We start from the raw sequence: 19801 nt of genomic DNA on the forward strand, positions 1-19801 counted from the left end.
GAAGTCTTAAACTCTATTCTATTAAAAATCTCAAATCCAGTTGATTACCAAGAAACTATACTTTTTTTTTTTCTATCTCCCATACCATTCTTTTTCAGTATTAATTTAGCTCCTTTATTCCTGCCTATTTTCCAAATTTGGTAATTATTTGTTCTATGAACATTTGTAGATATATGGATCCCAAATTTGTGTGAGGCATCATGATAGGAGCTAGACATGTCAAAATGAAAATGCAGAATATTGGCAAGTAGCTTCCCAAAAAATCCATCCTCTTTTCTTTTAAGAAGATACATTCTGCTAAGTTGATCTCATTTACACTTTTGATTTTAAATATTGCATAGATGCTAATGACTCCTACCATCTGAATCTCTACTCCCTTACTGGACTTCTTCACTGGTATTTCTAATTGATTGAATTATTGTCCACATTATATTTCATGTTTGTAAACCTTAGTGTTATTTCATTCCTCTGACCTTTCTGGAAACATGACATTGAATAAGTGAATTTCTTAATTACATTTTGAATCTGTCCCTTTTCTCTATCTCACAATTCATTTTCTTTATCTATTATCTCCTGAGTTTTGAAGAATAGCCTCCTGTCTGATTTCTTGCCCCTTTAGTTGAGACCAAAACTTATATAACAATTTTATATAAAATTTTAATTGTTTGCTGTTTAAAACATAATTTTAAACCTTTTTTGAGATATATGTATGTGTGTGTATATATGGTAATGGATAAATACATACAATCTAAATATATTTCTCTCTAATTTCTTTGTGTTTAAATTTAAGAGGGGAAATGAATAGTTATAGGTTCTGAACCTGCTAAATTACAATTGCACAATAGCTTGCAGATATTTAAAAAAGTTTACAAGTGATCATATTCTGTTTGAGATGATTTTATGAGTGAGACATGAACAGCCTGCTTTGAACACTCTTTACCTTTCCTTATTAATGGCTTCCTATTTTATTCTTCAGCAAGAATGTATTTCACTTTTGACACCTATAATATATTGATATATTAGCAGTGACTCCCGACTTTTACTGTGAAAAACATAAATCACCAAAGGAAGCATGCATAAACAAAGGGCTGCAGGCCATAACATTGTCACTCTCCTTCTCTGCCTCAATTAAGAGAGAATGTTCATCTTTTCCCCTATGCTTTGTGAATGTTGACAAATAACTCACACTGCAGAATTGCCTTCTCGATTATAATGTCCATATGTTTTTCAAAATTACTTTTATTTGAATTATTTATGCTAATATTGATTGCATATAAGTGATTTTCTATGAAAAATATTTTTCATATCTTTGCATTTCTCTTCCTTACACTTTTTTCCACTTCTCTTTCATAATGTTCAGAGAATGTTGAGAGAAGAAAAAGAAGAGGCTTTTTTCATGTTAAGGCAGTATATCTGAATGGTAATAAATACCACCTTGAGAATTTCCAGGTGGTCTTTATTTAGAAATTTTCAAGGCAATCTGACTTTGTGAAAAAGTATTCACATAGATAACTGAAAATAGAAAACCGTGGATATTAAATAAACAAGTAAATAAAGAAAAATAGTGCCTGAATAATGAGATGCTACTGAATTTGCACTCAAAAGACCTGGATTCAAATTCAACCTGTACTACCAACCACAAAAGTCCATATGGGAAAATCATATCATGTAAATTATTTGACCCAGATCATCTTTTTTTGCGAAATGTGGGGCATGACTTGACTGAAATCTGGTTATCTTTCAATTAGATAATCTGTAATTCTTAAGTTATTATACTGACAGCTTTTAAAATTTTCTTAGTATATAATAGGCATTGCATATATACTGTATCGTTCCAAACTTGAAATGACTCTATAGGCAAGACATTATTTTATTTAAATTTAAAGCAAAGAAATTGAGGTGGAGGGAATAAGTAATGTGCCCAAAATCACAATGTCAGGAAATATCACCTGAGTCCAAGAGTCCCTCTTCTTCACCCTAGGTAATAAAAATGGTTTTATATTTTAAAATGTCATGGATTGTAGCAGTTAGGAACCTTCTTCCTCTGCTTTTCTTTGCAGTTAATAAAATCTCAACTAAAATTAGCTATAGCACTAAGGAGACTTTATTGGCTCATACAGCTGAGCAGGGGCAAGTTTGGTTTTACATATGGCTTGATGCAGGATTTAATCTATTTACATCCCCCCAAACTACTTTCTCTGCATATATTTCTTACAACTCTTTTTCACAATTAATTCTTCTTTTACAACTCATAGCCTCATCCTCTGAAACTTTAATCATTAGATCACAAGCTAACCTTGAACCAAACAATGTAGACTGAAAAATGGAATGATTGGCTGCCTTAGGCTGGATTATTTGTTCTACATCTGTGCCAGGCCTAATACTGGGTTACAATACGTCCTCATATGAAAGCTGAGATAGTTATACAGAATTGGTTATAGAAAGCAAACAAAATTCCCTTTAAGTGATCTTTTTTATTCTTGTCCCTGAATTCTATTCCCCTTTCCTTCTTAACAGAACTCACATTTTCCAGAGGAGAAATTTTATTATTTTTATCACGGTAGAAGTTTAAAACTTCTACCATGCACTAAAGCATGCATTAATATCTGTGTATATATTTTATTTTGCATTCCTTCGGGAGGGGGGAAATATTGAACTAATAACATTTTATGTCCTCTTTGGTAGCTAGGATAAAGCCTCACACACATCAAGAGTTTATTAAATGAGTTCTTAATGAAGACGTAAATAACCGAGAGAGATTTTTTAAATGAGTTATTTTCTATTATAGACTCCATCAAATGTACATTTTATACAAAGTCTTAAAATTATCTTGAAATTACCCATTGCCGATACCTAGGTTACTGATTCTATCTTGAAGGCAGATGATTCTAGATTTCACTTAAAGGGAATAATTTTGGAGAGGTGTCGGCTCTTTACTAATTCACGATACCAAAATAATTTTCTACTTTCTGAGTAATAAGAAACTTCACTAACCCAGAAAGTGATTTTTCTCCACTCTGCTAGAACAGCTCAAAATCCTGCAGAAAGATTTACTTTAAGACATTCTTGCATATATGAATATAAATCTGAAATGAAACTGCTTTAAATGTTTCTCTATGCTAATATACAATTTTGCAGCTTTGGAGAGGTTTTAAGGAGTCACATACTTAAATGCTTTAAAAGAAAATTAAAATCTCCCTGAAATGTCACATAAAATCATAAAGAGTATAATTTTCTTTAAGAAATTATTCTAACTTATTTTTTTACTAGATGTGAGAGGTGACTTATCTTTAAAAATCAAACACCTCGGGCTTCCCTGGTGGCGCAGTGGTTGAGAGTCCGCTGCCGATGCGGGGGACACGGGTTCGTGCCCCGGTCCGGGAAGATCCCACGTGCCGCGGAGCGGCTGAGCCCGTGAGCTATGGCCGCTGAGCCTGCGCGTCCGGAGCCTGTGCTCCGAAGCGGGAGAGGCCACAACAGTGAGAGGCCCGCGTACCGGAAAAAAAAAAAAAAAAAAAAATCAAACACCTCATCCTCTATTATGTCTCCCTCTACCGTTGGAGCTGGTCTGGTGAGACTTCAAAAAAAAAAAAAAAAGCATTGTTAGATACAGCAACCTAGATCTGTATGTTGAAACCCTAGTGTTCTTTAGGGAAACAAATGCCTTGAGATAGTTGGATTCTTGTTAGGGAGACGTCCTTGTCTCTGGTCCTTTAGGAACCTGCGGAAGAATCTTCTCAGAGAAATCTTACATCCTAGCACGACACTACAATGTGATCCAAACCCAATATGCAAGGCAATTGTAGCCCACAGTGCCATTTGTTAATTCTCCCCAGTTATCTCTAAATCTCAGGATCTGTGAATCTCTCAGCTTCTGAAATCCTATAGGAAATTTCTGTATGTCAAAATTTGCTCAGTACCTACATCTTTTTTTTTTAATTAATTAATTTATTTTTAAAAAATTTTTGGCTGTGTTGGGTCTTCACTGCTGTGCGCGGGCTTTCTCTAGTTGCGGTGAGCGGGGGCTACTCTTTGTTGCAGTGCACAGGCTTCGGACCGGGTGGCTTCTCTTGTTGTGGAGCACGGGCTCTAGGTGCACAGGCTTCAGTAGTTGTGGCATGTGGGCTCAGTAGTTGTGGCGCACAGGCTTAGTTGCTCCGCAGCATGTGGGATATTCCTGGACCAGGGCTCGAACCTGTGTCCCTTGCATTGGCAGGTGAATTCTTAACCACTGTGCCACCAGGGAAGCCCAGTACCTACATCTTAATATCTGGGAACTCCTTCTCTCTGCCAGTTTCCCAGCAACTGGAAGAATGTCCATACTGTGCCCCCCAAAGAGCAGGAAAACGGTAGCATCCTTACCTAAACATCCCTCTTGCCATAGCAATTTCCCAGAGAGGAAACCCCACAAATTGACACACTGAGTCCCAACCCAAAACCATTGAAGTCCACTCCCTCTTTTTCCTTATTCCCTTGCCAGCATCTTGTTCTTTCTTTCAGATTCTGCCTTAGACCTAATTATATTAAACTGCCTCAGGTACCTTTTTTTTTTTAAACAAGAAGGGAATTTTTTGCCCTTAAGTTGTTTTCTTAGCTGCTTTGTCTTGAAACAGCCATTCAAATCTACTTCATGTCTTGAAAAGACTACTTTTATGCATTATTTTTCTTTCATGTATTTCCAGCCTTTTTTCTGAACATGTAGATACTTACACATTTTACTCAAAAATTAAGTGGGGGGATTTGGGATTAGGTTTCAATGAGACCTTCTGCCTGATTACATGAAAACTTACATGCATAGGCAAGGTTATACCTTTTTGAGATATTAATGTATGTTTTGTATTCACTGCTATAGAAGAGTAAGAGATAATGAAATCTTTTCTGTGTGTTGTGTTGTGTTGTGTTGTTTTGTTCATAGCTTTTATCCCTTTCTTACGCAGGAATGAAATATATCATTGTGCTTAGCCACTGTCACTTTAGGGGCATTTGCAGAGAGTTCATAATTGAAAACAAGAAAGCCCCACTGGGCTTCCCTGGTGGCACAGTGGTTAAGAATCCTTCTGCCAATGTAGGGGACATGGGTTCGAGCCCTGGTCCAGGAAGATCCCACATGCCCTGGAGCAACTAAGCCCGTGAGCCACAACTACTGAGCCCACGTGCCACAACTCCTGAAGCCTGAGCACCTAGAGCCCGTGCTCCACAACAGGAGAAGCCACCGCAATGCGAAGCTCGCGCACCACAATGAAGAGTAGCCCCCACTGGCTGCAACTAGAGAAAGCCCATGTGCAGCAACGAAGACCCAATACAGTCAAAAATAAATAAATAAAATAAATAAATTTATAATTAAAAAAACTACAGAATTTTTAAAAAAGAAAGCCCCCCTATAACGAGTTTTATCAAAATAATAAAAGACTATTTGATACCTCTTAGAATCTTCCAGAAGCCTAACAACCAAGTTGGAAGTTATACAGGTAGGAGAATGGTCCAGTCTAGAGTACATGACACTTGTACCTTCATCACTGGATGAAGAGGCACAGATACCACAGTTAATACAGTCAAGTCTTTCTACTGGACACTCTTTCTAAAACCTCTGACATTTTTAGAATGGGCAGCTGGATTTGACATTAATTTGCCAGAGGAGATTCAACTAGAAGCCTACTTCTTTGACTTGTATCTCTTTATTACAATTTAGATTGATGGAGTTCACATCAAGTGCCTACAAGAAAGGCAGGGGAAGTACTTTTCTGATTTCAAACAAAGGAAGGCACAGTAAAAAGATCTAGACATTTCTCACACTGGCACAGGGTGTTTCAAGATTCCGGAAACCCAAAAACTATGAAAAATATATGCAATGGTCCACCATTTTGACTGCTTAACGTCAATATACACCTTTATTCCGTACTCAAATATCCAAGCCACAAAAACAGTAATAGCAGCAGTGGTGCCTCTGCCTATGCCATATAAAAATCTCTTCTGCAACTAAAAATATCTTTATTCTGTCCCCAAATGAGAACCACAGTTTCATGAAATCTCTTATTGAGCTCAAAATCTACAGTCTCTGTATACCACCACTTCTTTCTAGAATTATCTCTTAATTCTGCCTTAATGTTCTGTAATATATGGGCTAAATTGCAAAAGTAGTTAGTATATACAAGTATATGTATAGCACAGCAGAGAAGAAAATGAGTAAATACTACATTCCTCGTTTTTGCAGTTGATTTTCCGATTTATACTTAGTACTTGTGTTCTCCACTATCTTCCTTGTTCCCTTGTTCCCTTGTTCCATCTTAGTTACCATTCATGTATGTATGTATGTATGTATGTACGTTTGTACTTATACATGTGAATTGACCATAACTTTCTTGAGGGATCCAGGTCTTTATAGATCTTACCAATGTGGTATTTTAGTCCCATTGATTCCTTACCAACTTCTAGCTCTATTTTGCAGCATCCACGCTATTTCCTCATGAATTTCAGGATTTACACCTACCAATATTCTAGCTCCTCTCCTTTTTTTTTCTTTTGCTGTTCTTCCACTGGCCCGATAAGCATAAAATAATGAGACGTGATCTCACTTTCTAATATAATGGTAACAGTCTTTGTTCCCTTGCTGGAAACATTCCTCCTTTTAGTACTGAGACCTTGAACCCAGCAGAACCCAGAACTATGAGGACAGAAAGAACAGTGTTTGCTAGGAATTCGTTAGGTGTAATAATGAGAGAAGCCACTCTCATTTCAATCGCAGATATGCTGAAAAGAGTTATTCGCCTGAGCCTGAAGAATTAGCATCATAGTCACTGACCTGAGCATCCTGTAGCAAACACAGGACAAAACTAAAGAGATAAAAACTGTGTGATAAACTACTTCAGTCATCTAGATGCAGTACTGTAAAATAACGTATTTTACCCTAAACCAAGCTGAATTTATAACTTTGTTGTTTAAATAATCTTGGATTAATCAGTTTGGTCTTAAGCAAAATTAAAGTTTTGATTATGCTTTGATCTCCATTATAATTGTTGTGCTTTTTATGTCATTTAATATAAAATAATAACTCTTTTTTTCTGTGAAATTATTTTTATTTCTGGGGTTTTTATTCAAATTCATTGTAAGCTTTCAAATGTAGATGAATTGGTGAAGCATACCTTAGATAATTGTAGGATTCATGAAACATGAGTATGTAACATGTAACAACTACTAACATGTAACAACTAGTAATAATTCAGAAATTGTACTTATTGTTAATCTCTTTACTTGCATCTGAACTTACAGTGAACTCCCTGAGTTCTCAGTCCTAGAGCTATGTTTGCTTTTCACATATGCTGTAAAAATCTCAGTGTAATTTCTGGTTTTTGAGCAGCCTACTTTGTCATCTCCTCTTTTTGATGTTTAATGAACGTGCTTCTGACAGTTTCAAAATTTAAAACATTAGGAAGATTTTTGTTTAGTTTTTTTCTGTAGCTTTCTATACTGGTACATCTATTATCACATATTTGCATTATTTTAAAATTTTCTTTATATGCTTAGAAGAATGTTGAAGCTGAGTCTAACAATAATTAGATTGGAAGAGGAAAAATTATCCTTTTTCTCCACATGTGCATGCATATGATTTTTAATTGCATTTGCGAAACGTGTTGCTTGGTATCATTTGGGGCTGACAGAGGGAAAGAAAGATTTATGCAGAGGAACTTTGGACTCAGATGAAAGAGGAGATAGAAAAATGTGTTTCTTCTTTCCACGCATATGGAAATAATAATAAATATACATAAATAATAATATGCATAAATATACATAATATACATAAATAAAATATATAAATATATATATATAATATATACATAGATAAATATACATAGATAATAAATATACATCCTGAAGCAAAGGGTCCTTATTTACTGAAGAACGTTATATATACTGTGTTTTATCAAGGTCAAGATGACGAGATTCAACACTGACTTAGAAAAGTATAGTAACCTCATTTCTCTATAGAACACAATGTCATCTCATGCTAGATGTGTAAACTAGAAGGAAAGCAAAGACTGTCACCATGGCAGAAGGGCAGTGTCTACAGAGGTACCTACCACAGAGACTGAGGCATAAAGTGTGCAGGATGTCTTCACATAAGGAAGCTGGACCAGATAAGTGTGTGTGACACTCTGAGCAGCTAAAGCCAAGATGATTTGGAGACACTCTGAGGATGCCCTTAGGTCACCATGGAAGGACTAACCTGGCAGAAGAATTTGGGTATTAAGGTGAAAAGAAAATTATTTGTGCTCACAGGCTTATATGGTCTCAAGGCACTAGGCCTTTTTCTTCACTGGTTGATGAAATAAAATGACTCTTAAATATTGGGAATACAGGGATTTGAACTTTTCTCTTCCCCTGATTACACAGCCTATATGTTTAGCCAAATATTTTTATAGATAGGAGAAGTTTATGTGGAAATTTTCCTCTTTGCTGTTTCTGTTGTATTAGCATGCTTCAAATTTTGTGTAATGAATATATATCATCATTAAAATCAGAACAAAATTTGTGTAAAACTTATGCAATCCTTTTGATCCAATATTCTATGAGCTTTTTGACATATAGGATCAAGAGAAGCAAAGATTTGGGATCAAATGAACTATTCATTTGAAAGCCTTTGTTAAAAAGTTCTGATTTAAATAGAGGAAGCAGAAGTTATATGTTAAGTTTTGTGTTATATACTTGTTTTTCAGAGTTCTTACTTCAGTGACCACATGCGTTATCTGTAGTATTTCCATAAGGAAACTTTCTACAGTCATTTATGAATCATCAAAAAATATTCTCACTCAAGAAACATAAGTCTTTTAGGAAGAAAGTCCTTTTGTACACTCTCCATGTCTCAGCTCAAAGCTGCCCTCCTCTGGGAAGCTTTCTTTGAATTCCTCTGTCTGGTTATAATGCCCTTCTTATGTGTTCTAGAGTTTTTACCAAACTGTATCATCCACCTCTCATTATATTCAGGTTGTTTCTTTGTTGTTGTTGTTGTCTTGCTTCCCCAGAATATTACAAATGTGGGCTGGGTCTTATATACGGTGGTGTCCACAATACCTAGATCTGTGTCCAAAATAAATGACAAACAATCCATAAGTATTTAATCCCTAAGAAGGGAGTGAATGTTTTCTGAGTTCTCTAATTCGATTATATATTAAGGAGTTTCTGCATCTAACTTCTTAAAAAACAATTATGCTTGAAGAATATCTTAGTTTTTATCTTTGAATTTTACACATATTTTTGGAAACAAAGTTGAGCTGCCCTTCATTCCTTAGAATAAGAAAAAATCTCATGGAAAGTAAAAAATGAGAATTGGGTCATATAGAGACTATTTGTTAGTTATTTTCTATATTATAAAAATGTCTAGAAATATTACTCTAATACTGTGTCTCAGTAGTAGCTCCTGGAATAAATATCACTGTGGGGTCAATCGGATTGCATGTGTAATGGAGAAACTTGTCTCAATTCTTCCCTTTGCTTTCATAAACATGGCTGGGAAGTTTGCTGAGTTTGTCAATTTGACATAAATAAACAAGATTTGAAATACTTTACAAACTATGCATAGCAATGATGTTTCCTGATAAAACTGAGTTTTAAATTAACTTTTGTGAAAGTCTTAATTATTATATTTAAAACAACAGATGGAAAATCCAAATTTTCTCATGCCCATGCTAAACATTTCTCATATTATGATACTTTCAGATCTTATAAATGGTTTATATCTGCCTGCATTTAAAAACAGAATTAACTTAAATTGCATCCAATAAAAGTTAATTCACTTAGCCTTTTGTAAAGAAGTCAAATCATTGTTTAATAAATCCATAATTCTCTCATCCTGTGACTCCAATTTCCACTATAATATTTTCAGGAGCCGATTTCCTCTATTGCTATCTATTTCCTTGATTTTATTAAAATTTATTATTCCTGGAAAAATCTCTGCTAATCAACCTTATATTTTCTGATCGTCTAGTTAAGCTTGTAACCTGTGTGCAAGGTATTACTCTTCTCATGTTATTCCTTTATGAATGTTCAACACAATAATGACAGTGAAGATGTTAGTTCAACAGCAGCAAATATTTATTCAGCACCAATTATATGTCAAACTCTATGCTAAGTATTGAATGTCAGTTGTGAGACTATGTGAAGTCAGTGTTTTACATCATAAGCTTTGTACAGATCCATTTATAGAAAATAGATTCATAGCAAATATATAGGAGGTTTTTCAAATGTATTGTGGTTAGAGGGTCTTGCTTTTCTGCATTCATAAGAAATTATTTAAGATGTTCACTATGATGTAATATTTTCATGCTTCTCGTACTAAGAGGTTGAGTACTCTCCCCTAGAATCTGCCACTGCTTTAACCAGCGAAGTGCAGTAGAAGTGTTACCAGATAATTTCTGAGGCTAGGTGAGAAAAGGCCAGCAGCTTATCTGGTTACTTGGCACTAACCATTTTTAAAGAAGTCTTTGGTGTTAGAAGTCTGAATACTCTGAAGTCAATATGCTGTGAGGAATTCCAGGACACAGGACGAGACCATGTGAAAATTCTCTTTTCAACAACCTCAGCTGAAGTTCCAGACAACCTCTAGCATCAACAACCAGATATATGAGTAAAGAGACCTTGGACTACATCAGCCCCTGCTTATAAAGTAATCCTCGTGGATCAAGTATAACAAGCTGAGTCTCAGATATCAGGGAGATGAGACCAGTTAAAGAATTAGTGAACTTAAAGTTGTTCTTGCCACCGAGTTTTGGGACCGTTTGTTAATGCAGCATTAGTAACTGGCAAAGATTTAGTTTCAGAGGACGGTCACATGAAGCCGATGGACATGTTCACTATTCTGTTGATGTCAGCCAGCTTCCTTTGACAGTCTCCCTTGTTCTTGCACAATGGACTCAAGAACAATGTATCCATAGTGGAAGGGATGAAGTTTATGAACTAAGCAATGTGAGCATTGAACCTAGTACAGATATAGGACCCTGTTCAACTGCATAGGTCATATGCCCTGAAGCCAGCCTTGACTACACACTATAACAGAGTCAGTATATTGCCTAGTTGAGAGTATGGCCACAGGAGCCACATGCCTAAGTTTGTTTCCATTTTATCACAATTTTCTAGCTGTTTGACCTTAGGCAAATTATTTAATATCTCTCTGCCTCAGTGCTTTTATCTGCACAATACAATGATAATAGTATCTAATTTACAGAGTTATTTTGAAGAATAAATAAACACATGAAAAAACCTATAGAATCATTTCCGACATAAGTGAGTCCTCAAAAAATTTAACTACTATTTTTACATAAAGCACCTATTTTTGAAAGGCATAATTGATGAGCCAACTCCTATAAATAATACCTTATCACAGCATTTCCATAAAATAGCACCTTTTACTTGGCACTAACCATTTTTACCGTGTTTTTGAGAACCACTGACATGAGGGAAAATCAGAGCAGGCAACTCGTTGCCAGGTTTATAGTAGTTTGGCATTTAATTTAGGTGACAACATTAAGGTCAATCAATCTGCCATTTGCAAATTCTGTATATCCAATGGATAGCCGATGGATATATACCCAATGGAAATCCAATCTGTATTTCCTAAGGCAGTTCTGATTATATAAATTGATTATTTAAATAAAAATGATTCAAATTTTATGATATCACTAATTGACATTTTATATTTCAGAATTGATGATGTGAAATAAATGTGTGCCTTTGTTTGTACTGTTAAGGCATTCATTTGCCCTAATTTTGAATTTATTCTCCTAGGATGGTCAGCTAGCATTTAAACAGAAAGGCCACATTACAGAGATAGTACTGCAAGAATTTCCACAATCTATATCTTGACTCAACACTAAGAGATTTGCAAATTAGCATAATGGGTGTGAGAAACTGAATCCCATTGGTAAGACTAGTACTTTTCAAACTATGTGTTTTTTATTTTTTTAATAGTTCCTAGAAACTCTACATTCTTACATGGTCAAGGCATAAAAGTTAAGTGAACCCTAACCCTTGTGCTAAAGGAGAGTACCCTGGACTTAGTCCCTAAAAGGTTTTGAGCTCAGTTACTGACTCAGGCAATTTTTGATCCCCTGTACCTTCCTAGTGCTCTAGCCCAATCTTACATACAGAATCTTTTATAATATACATCAACTGAATATTTCAAAGAGGGTGCTCTTGGAATACCACAAAGAACAAGGGCTGAGACTTCATTCTAAATTACAGAAGCAGATACCAGACAGTTTCTACCTATCTACTTATGAATGTCTGTAATGAAACAGAATAGGGTCTGAAGTTTCTCTCCTTTTGGACTGATAATGAAGTTAGTGGGAGTGGCAAACACTCACCTACCTCTAGTAATTGACAGCTACTGATACATCAAAAAAGACAGCTGTGTATGATTAACTTGGAATAGGTCACTTTGCATTAATTACTAAATATAATTAACAGTTCAACTTTTCTCCTAGGATTTTCATATCAATACACTCATAATTAAGAGAAAAACCTGTCAGAACATGTCCTAAGCTTTAATTAAGAAAATATCATTGTCATGTTTGCATGACTACCTACTAAAGGGAATAAAATTAATAAATTGACTATACTCCAGGTTCTTTAATTATACAATCTCGTTTTATTTTTACATGAGCTCTATAAGTGTTATTTTCTTGTTTTATTAATGAGGAAAATGGAGTTGAGAGATGTTTAGTATCCTAGCCAGGATAATATAATTAACAAATAATAGAACTAGTATTCATATCATATATATGTATTTCCAAAGATCTGTGTTTATTATTCTTTGTTTCTTTTTAAATTTTACCTACCATGCGTCTTTCTTGTGGAGATAGAAATGATTATAAGAATAATTCTTGATGAGAAAACTTTTAGAAAATTTCCAAGCAGGACACATATGAAAACTATTTTTAAAAACTTATTTGGAAGTTATGTATATTTGGTTTCTTATCAGTCTCAAAATATATATCAATAACTTAAACAATCACTAGCGATTTTTTTTTTTCTTTCTATGATTTACTTAGTGGGCTTTGTTTTCTACTTTTAGAGTAGAGGTTTGGGTCATCCCACCATGAAATAGTCACACATTGCTGGGATATTTGCTGAGGGCACAGGAAAGAGGACATAGGGACTAGAATATGGAAGCTATACACACTGGCAACAACCAGGCAACCAACCATAAATATGAGGACTAAAATAGTTATGAGTATTTTTCTTTGGTGTAATCATACAAAGTCAAAGAGTAAATTAATAATTAAACACTACAACATTAATTAATTTTGTTCTATAACACTTTTATTCTCTTACCATCTAATATAAAAACTCTTAATAATAGCTAACTTTATATCTCAATATTTAAGTTTTAAAGACATCAAAAGAGGAATGTGATTTAGGTAGAAGGGAAATGGACATCTTTCAAAAGAAAACCTTTGCGTTCTCTTTCAGAGACAGAATTAGAGTGCTCTTGGCTGTACATGGACTAAACACAACATTTTAGGAAGAAGATTATTTTGCTGTTGTCTTTCTTTAGAACATAAGTATGGTTATAAGAGATGTGTATGGCTGCCAAGTTGTTAATGGTTGAACCAGGGTAGCTTTGAATTGTGGCAATTTAGTTAAGGTATAATTGCATTTCCCAGAGTTTCTTGCCCTGTATATTTCTAAATTAGAGCTGGTTACAAGAGAAATTTGTATGGATTTGATAGGCTAGAGTGAACAACTACCTGTTATTTATTTATTTTTTGAATATCAGTGTAAGGCCAGCTGCTGGTGCAGCACAATGCTGATCTACTACCTCACCTTCTGCTTAGAGCAGAGGTTTCTCCAGGTCCCCAGATCTCCTACTTCAACTTCTCCAAGTCTTGAGCCAGATGACCCTGCAGATCTGTGAAGAGTGCATATTTAACCTGTAAATCTTCTGCACTATCAAGAGTAGAGATGTTGAGGGTAATAGAGATACAGTTTGCTTTCATGATTTCCAGTTTGCTCCTGGTCACTATTATTTCATGCTCATCTTCCTTGACAACTTTTCTACCTCTTACCTTCAAGCTCAGTCCCAGAGATAGAGTCAAGATAGTCATACAAAGATGTTAAACCAGCTACCATAGTTGCATAATGTTTAATGCCTATAAAGAGCTCTTTATTTTATATCATTCATAGTGGTTCTACTTCTCTCACTGAATCCTAACTGATAAACTATGTGTATAGGTTTACAATAATTTCAAATGCTTCATTAATGACTTTTATTGCTGCTTAATGATATAAGTATTCAAAGATTAAAAGAATATTTTAATTATACTGCATAGTCTAATGGAAAACAAAGTGTATTTCAAGATAGTATATGAGAACATATTTCCCAAAGTCAAATTACTTTTGGGGAAAATAAATTCTGTTTTGAATATATGAAGAATTTTTCAATGCATAATAGACACACAAAAATGTAATATAAACCTCCAATAATTAAAACAAAAATGTTCTGCTACAGGGATAAATATACAGATTTCTAAGTCACATTGTATTAAAAAGCAATTTTAAAATTATTTAAAGAAAAACATTATGTAATATACATGGATGACATGTCTCTGTGTTTCTCTCCTTATATATGTCCTTCAAGTGCTTTCACTTGTACTCCCCTGAATTACATAAATAATAACATGTACTAAGACAGAACAAGACAGGAAGATGAGAAATCAAGCAAAAAGGAAAGAGTGTTAGAGAGAGTGTTAGAGAGAGTTAGGGAAAATCCCAGCTGGAACATGGAACAAGAATACATATTTTTAACCAGCAGTTAATCATTACCTATCAACTGTTCATTTTAGACTAATGTATTTTGCTCCTCTGAGTTGCTACGGAGTCAATTGTCTGGCCAATTACATTTGAAAAATCTATCTGAAGACTCATGATACATTGATTCCCAGGATATATTGCAATCTGCTATATAGGAGGGGGCAGCCTTGCATAGTTTTGAAGTGATGGTGTGCTTTATACTTGGCCATTTTATGTGAGGAAGGGTAAGCCTCATCACCTTACCAAGTTGTATCTCTATAGAAGCCATTGTATTTGCTAAATGAGATACAGCTATATCAGTGCTATTTCTTTATATTTTAAACAGTACACATTTTGTATTTTACCAATATTAAACCTTTATTAAATAGCTTCATAATATGTGAATTGCACACAAAACTGAATATGAAAAGAGACAATAGAAGCCAATAGAAAAATGAGAGGTTATGAGAAGGTAATAAATAAAAGAAAGGGATTGTTCCAAAATATGGAAAATATGCTCAAGCATCATATTCAGGATGTGATATGAACTAAATTTTTTAAATGAGATATATTTTATGAGACTAAAGATAAAAATATTCATTGTATCCAGTGTGGTTTTTTTTTTGTATATATATGAAAAAGTAAGGAGAACCCAAAGAGACCCACATCAACACATTATCATTAAAATGTCAAAAGATAAAGACAAGGAGAGAATATTAAAAGATTAATTATAACATAATTAACATAATATAATAAACATAATATAATTAACATAATCAACGTAATTATAACATAATTGTTAATATAAACAAATTGTTAGGTACCTGGGAATCCCCATAGGACTATCAGCAGATTTTTCAGCAGAAACTCATAGACCAGCAGGGTGTGGCATTATATGCTTCATTAATGAGTTTTATTCCTGCTTAATGATATAAGTATTCAAAGATTAAAAGAATATTTTAATTATACTGCATAGTCTAATGGAAAACAAACAGTTTTTTTCAGAAAACTGAAAGCATTTCCTCTAAGATCAGGAACAAGGCAAGGATATCCACTCTCACCACTATTATTCAACATAGTTTTGGAAGTCCTAGCCATGGCAATCAGAGAAGAAAAAGAAATAAAAGGAATACAAATTGGAAAAGAAGAAGTAAAACTCTCACTGTTTGTAGATGACATGATACTATACATACAGAATCCTAAAGATGCTACCAGAAAACTACTAGAGCTAATCAATGAATCTGGTGAAGTTGCAGGATGAAAAATTAATGCACAGTAATCTCTGGCATTCCTATACACTAACAATGAAAGATCAGTAAGAGAAATTAAGGAAAGAATCTCATTCACCATTGCAACAACAAGAATAAAATACCTAGGAATAAACCTACCTAGGGAGACAAAAGACCTGTATGCAGAAAACTATAAGACACTGATGAAAGAAATCAAAGATGACAAAAACAGATGGAGAGATATAACATGGTCGTGGATTGGAAGAATCAATATTGTGTAAATGACTATATTACCCAAAGCAATCTACAGATTCAATGCAATCCCTATTAAATTACCAATGCCATTTTTTACAGAACTAGAACAAAAAATCTTAAATTCTGTATGGAGACACAAAAGACCCTGAATAGCCAAAGCAGTCTTGAGGGAAAAAAAACAGAGCTGGAGGAATGAGACGCCCTGACTCCAGACTATACTACAAAGCTACAGTAATCAGGACAATATGGTACTGGCACAAAACCAAAAATATAGATCAATGGAACAGGATAGAAAGCCCAGAGTTAAACCTACACAGCTATGGTCACCTAATCTATGACAAAGGAGGCAAGGATATACAATGAAGAAAAGACAGTCTCTTCAATAAGTGGTGCTGGGAAAACTGGACAGCTACATGTAAAAGAATGAAATTAGAACACTCCCTAACACCATACGCAAAAATAAACTCAAAATGGATTAGAGACCTAAATTTAAGACTGTTTGCTATAAAACTCTTAGAGGAAAACATAGGAAGAACACTCTTTGACATAAATAACAGCAAGATCTTTTTTAACCCACCTCCTAGAGTAATGGAAATAAAAACAAAAAAAAACAAATGGGACCTAATGAAACTTAAAAGCTTTTGCACAGCAAAGGAAACCATAAACAAGACGAAAAGACAACCCTCAGAATGGGAGAAAATATTTGCAAATGAATTACTGGACAAAGAATTAATCTCCAAAATATATAAACAGCTCATGAAGCTCAATATTAAAAAAACAAACAACCCAATCAAAAAATGGGCAGAAGACCTAAATAGACATCTCTCCAAAGAAGACATACAGATGGCCAAGAGGCACATTAAAAGCTGTTCAACATTACTAGTTATTATAGAAATGCAAATCAAAACTACAATGAGGTATCACCTCATACCAGTTGGAATGGACATCAGACAATCTACAAACAACAAATGCTGGAGAGGGTGTAGAAAAAGGGAACCCTCTTGCACTGTTGGTAGGAATGTAAATTGATACAGCCACTATGGAGAACAGTATGGAGTTTCCTTAAAAAACTAAAAATAGAATCACCATATGACCCAGCAATCCTACTACTGGGCATATACCCAGAGAAAACCATAATTCAAAAAGACACATGAAATTAGAAATGAGTGTGTCTTATTTGTGGAAACTTCAGGCCTGAATAAAAAATCAACATATTTTGTTAGCTCTGTAAAAAAAAAAAAAAGACACATGCACCCCAATGTTCCTTGCAGCACTATTTACAATAGCCATGTCATGGAAGCAACCTAAATGCCCACTGACAGACAAATGGATAAAGAAGATGTGGTGCATATATACAATGGAGTATTAATTAGCCATAAAAAGGAATGAAATTGGGTCATTTGTAGAGACATGAATGGACCTAGAGACTGTCATACAGAGTGAAGTAAGTCAGAAAATGAAAAACAAATATCATATATTAATGCATATATGTGGAATCTAGAAAAATGGTACAGATGAATGGTTTTCAAGGCAGAAATAGAGACACAGAACTAGAGAACAAACGTATGGACACCATGGGAGAAAAGTGACAGGGGGTTGGTGGTGATGGGATGAATTGGGGGATTGGGGTTGACATGTATACACTAATATGTATAAAATAGATAACTAATAAGAACCTGCTGTATAGAAAATAAGTAAATTAAAGTAAAAAAATCATATATAGGAAATAATGTACATGACACATTAAATAAAAGCTATTTTCAAAAACAGGTATAAAGCAATGTCAGTTTTTCAAGTCAGAGTCTATAAAGAGTCACTTTAAAATATTTGTAAATAGATATGGCATGTATCATTATTTATTCATAATTATTCACTTTCTTCCTGCCTTTAACACAATTGCCTTTAGGACATCATACTTCCTCACCTCGCTGACATGGCCCTGTCAATGACTTGCTTTGACCAGGAAAATATAAGCAGATGTGACATATTCCACTTCTCAGCAGACACCTTAAATTGTGCCTTCACGGTTTGGCTCTGCCTCGTTTCATCACTTTCATAAGAGAACATCACGCTCCAAATAGGGTCTATTCCTTATCTCTGTGTTCTGGAAGGAGAAGAAGGTGAGCTCACCTCAGACAAGACAGATCAAGTCACCAGACATTCAGCCAACAAGCAGCCTTCAAGTAACAAGAGCAAGAGATAAATATGTCTTGTTGTAATCTGTGAGGTATTAGGGTTACCTGTTACTGTAGCAAATAATGACTAAAATAATAGATTAAAAGATAAGTAAAGATAAAGATAGATCATGTATACGTAGGCAGGCATACCTCAAATAGAGGTAAGTAAGAAAGAAGTCTTAAAAAAAAGAAAGAAGTCTTCATTGTTATTTAATATCTATCTATCTATCTATCAAGGATGTATCAGTGCCCCTCTAGGGGAAATCAGCAGTATATCAAATAAGTCTCACCCATATACATCATATATATATATATTTTTTTCATGTACTGGAATCTGATCAGTGTAGAAAAATGTATCTCTTTCATGGGAATGGAATCAAAGGGATGTGGTATGTGTTTGTGTGGGAAAAAGAAGGGTAGGCTGGTGATTTAACAATACTCTAACCTGCCAAATATCTTCAAAAGAATATAGATCTCTCTAGACTCTTTATCCATGTATCAAAATTCTGTTCATAAAGCTAAAATCCAGGATAAACTCTAGTCATTCTATTTTACTCTAATCATACTCTGCCAAATAACCACTGTCCCTTTGATAGAACACAATGTATCAATATTTATCATTCACAAGTGATGCACGAGGTACATTCTGTAATTGTGGTAATGTATGTATTATCTCATTCTAGTAACTAATTTTCAGCGATATGGGAACCCTTCTTATGTATTTTTAAAAATATGTAAACAACTTGCAATAGTACACCCTCAATGTGTATTTATCATGCTCAAAAAGTAAAATATACATTCTAATTTTATCATCCTCATTGCTCCCATTAGGTAGTCTAAATATTTACTCATTATGCTTTATTCCCTTCCCCCTAAGTTGTTTAGAATGCTCTGTGGTCTGGCTGGTGAAATAATCAACATGTTTCCATAATATTTTCATATAAATCAAACAGGAAAATAAATTGGCATATCTGAACAAAATGCACATGTATTATTTAGGAAACTATAGAAAAACAGAGAACATCTTTTCACAATTGCACACTTTCACATTTGTGACTTCCCTGTAGCATAAGGATTTGGAAGTTGAGATTCAGTACAGTATCAAACTTCTGTATTCACAATTTATAATACATATGTTTATTATAATTGCTCTGTAATTTATTTCCTCTGAAATTTATTAATGTTAGGTATAACAGATGGTATGCTAGTCTAATGACTAAGGTGCCCTGTACCAGTATAGCAGCAAGCATTGACTTCCCATCATCCGGCTAGTAAGAGTAAACCCTGCCTTTCCCTGTGTCTGAGTAACTCTCAGATCCCAAACAAGAGTTTTGGTTTTCCTCCAGATAGAGCAATAAA

This window comes from Stenella coeruleoalba, assembly GCF_951394435.1.
Source record: "Stenella coeruleoalba genome assembly, chromosome: 17".
In the NCBI taxonomy this organism is placed as follows: Eukaryota; Metazoa; Chordata; class Mammalia; order Artiodactyla; family Delphinidae; genus Stenella; species Stenella coeruleoalba.